Genomic DNA, 3,302 nt, shown 5'->3' on the forward strand with positions numbered 1-3,302 from the left:
GGAAACGTAGTCTCCAGGCCTAAAGGCTGAACCAAACCGCAAGGCCGCGTCTCGCGATGCTTCGGGTGGGCGGGGTGCTTGTGTGCGTGGGAGGCTGTCGGGGTTACGGCAGAGCGTGTTGGGTTCCCTGAGTCGTAGGGTGAGGGTCGGTCTGTTGGGCCCGTTGTCTGCGTGTGACTGTCTCGCTGATTGCAGGTGAGTGTGTGTGACTGTGACTGGGCGCGCCGTGTTCGGTTCTCACCCGGTCGTTCAGTGTGTGACTGGGACCGTTAAACGCCAGGTACACGTTTGCGTGTGGCTGTGTAAAAGTGGTATATGACAGAATTTTTCTCGTCTATTGTTAAATCATCTTTGCCGTGGAACAGCCATTTTATTGAAAGATTTGGAGAGAGGAAAAAGCCCGAGAGTTCATTTGGTAACTAATTTTAAAACATTATGTCGAAATACTTGTAGATTATGAAGGAGAATGCAGAATCAGCAAAAATGTTTTAAAGGAGTTGTCAAGGAGTTTCCTGTTATGAGATGACATTTTCCGGCTAAGGCCTCTAGTGCTACAACTTTGGTTTGTGAAAGCATGAGAAGCTCTGAACTTCACCCATCCCGGGACAGCGTGTTCCAGTATGGTCGGAAGTCCAATGTCCTGGTTGCCGGTCAGACCATGTTATACCTGGTCTGTGAATGAGGAAAACATCCCTATCCAAGGTGGTACATTTGTCCTTGACCCAGGCCCACAGTCCAGAGACCTTTTCTCTTGATTTCTCTTCGAACATGTACTCTTGTGTCTCACTTCTTGAAACATTTTTTTGAGATTTGTGCACATCCATGTTGCTGCATATTGGAGGATGTCTTTTTCTCTAAATTAATTTAGAAATGTAATTTAAACCCAGTAAGAATACCAGTACTGTTTCTTCATTGGAAATGGACAAGTTGATGCTAAAGTTCAAATGAAAAACTAAACATACAAAAATAGCTAAGAATACTCTGAGAAAATGAAGCTATTGTGTATGCTAACCTGATCAGATATTAAAGCATTCTAAAAACTTCTATAATTATACCTGCTGTGTGGTATTGGCTCATGAATTGTCAGGTGGAAGAGACTAGAAAGTCCAGAAATATCAAATACAGAGGGAAATCTACTCTGTAGTAAAGGTGGCAAATCATTGGGATAAAAATGAACTTTTTAATAAATAACCTTGTGGAATAATTGGATAGTCAGTTGGAAAAAAATAGAATTGTATTTTATACAACTAGTATAATAATTATATTTGTAAAATATAGTTATTATTGTATTATTGTATAATTATTATACAATTACTATACAATTTTATACATACCTCTCACATCATGCAAAAGAATAAACTCCAAATTGATCAGAGTTCTAAACTAAACCATGCAAATAGCAGACATGTACAGAGGTGAATTCTACTATAACCTGGATGTGTGGAAAGACTTTCTAATTTCGACTTAAAAATCCAGACTTAATAAAAGACTGCTGCACTTAAAACATAAAATTAAAGCACTTACGTAAGGCAAAATACACCACGAACAAAGGCAAAAGACAGATGGCAAAATCTTTACAACTTTATAAATCTCAGATAAGGAGCTAATATTCCTAATATATAAAGGCAAAAAGCCAGAAAATGCAAGCAATCTCTGAACTCAACTTAGTAGATTGTTTTTCCTAATAGCGTTGGTGTAGTGGTTTCGAAACTGTTTTGTGTGCATCATAGGATTGAGCAAATGAATAAATATATAGATTTTTTGGGAGCCAGTGTTTTACTGTGGGAAAAGAGAGACATAAATAAAGGATAATGGAAGGTAAGGAAGAACGTTGTGATGTTGGGTTGGGGTGAACTCATGATTAAAAGTGTGTCTGTATACCTCACCCAGATCAGTGTTAACACCCATAGTGAGGGCATGCTGATATCATTTACTTTTGCTAAGATGTGGTGGAAATGACAGTTTACCTCTATGGTCTTCCTCCCCAAAACGCATAACCCCACTTTGATGAGAGAACATCAGACAAATGCCAGTTCAGGGACATTAGACAAAATATCTGACTCAAACTCCTCAAAACTGTGGAGGTCATTGAAAATGAGGAAAGTCTTAGAAACCATCACAACTAAAAGAAGCCTAAGAGGACACAACTACACTAAAAATAATGTATCCTGAATGAGATCCTGGAACAGAAAAAGGACATTAGATAAAAACTAAGAAAAAATAAAGTGTGGACTTTAGTTAATAATAACGTATCAATGTTGGCTCATTGTTAAACAAAAAACAGACTAATGATAGGGGAAACTGGGTGCAGAGTATGTGGGAATCTTCTGTACTATCTTTGAAGTTTTTCTGTAAATCAAAAACTTCTAAAATAAAGTTTATTTAAATTAATTAGTCTTACTATTACTTAAAAAAAAGTATTTATGTACTTATGTATTTTCTATGTTTCTATTTGGTGAATGGGCCTGGAAGCAATGATGCCTCAGTAGCAATAAGCAGATCTTGGTCTTTAAATACAATTCTCTAATAAAAGGAACCAAAGCTTCTTGGGGTAATGTCTGAGTCCAGGACGATAGCAGGGAAAGTACAAGATGAGTATGGAATATCTTCTTGTGCCAAAAAGTAGGGAGATGCTCAAAAAATATCACAGAGGATTCCCTGCTCACAACTGTGATGGTGTGATAGTACTAAACTAGGTAACATGTAGGAAACAAGTTTTTTCATATATTGGACAACTGGAAGTGCAAGACTTTGATCCCCAAGAGAGGGAAGAATAAATGAGTTCCTACAGCTGCAATGGCTTTCTCCCTGGAGACATATTCCAGACAATGCAGGAAGGAGGAACGCAAGCACAGCGCAACAGATTTACTAAAGTGAGACAACAGAACTTGGGGAAACTGAAGTAACTGGAATTTGCCGAGCAGAGCGTGGAAGAGCAAGGAAGAGGAAGGAGGGAGATACTCTGACAAAGAGCTCCAGAAATATGCATGAGTCTCCCTGAGTTTTTGGCTGAAAGCTAAGCTGCACATAGATCTATTTAAAGTGAAATTCTAGAACATGAAAAACTGTAGGGACAGAAAGTAGATCAGTGGTTGCTTTGGTCCAGGGGTCCAGGGAAAGTCAGAAAAGGAATAGAAGGGGAATTTGGGGGATGATGGAAACCTCCCATATCTTTATTGAGGTGATGATTGCATGGATGTATATGTTTGTCAAAGCTCTTTGATGTATATTCTTCAGGATTCAGCTTGAAGGGGGCTTCTGTGGGCAAAACCAGGACAATTGAAGCATCAATATAATTAGAG

Source organism: Delphinapterus leucas, chromosome 20 (genome assembly GCF_059928025.1).
Source record: "Delphinapterus leucas isolate spDelLeu-1000000601 "Yukka" chromosome 20, BTC_Dleu_Yukka2, whole genome shotgun sequence".
Taxonomy (NCBI): Eukaryota; Metazoa; Chordata; class Mammalia; order Artiodactyla; family Monodontidae; genus Delphinapterus; species Delphinapterus leucas.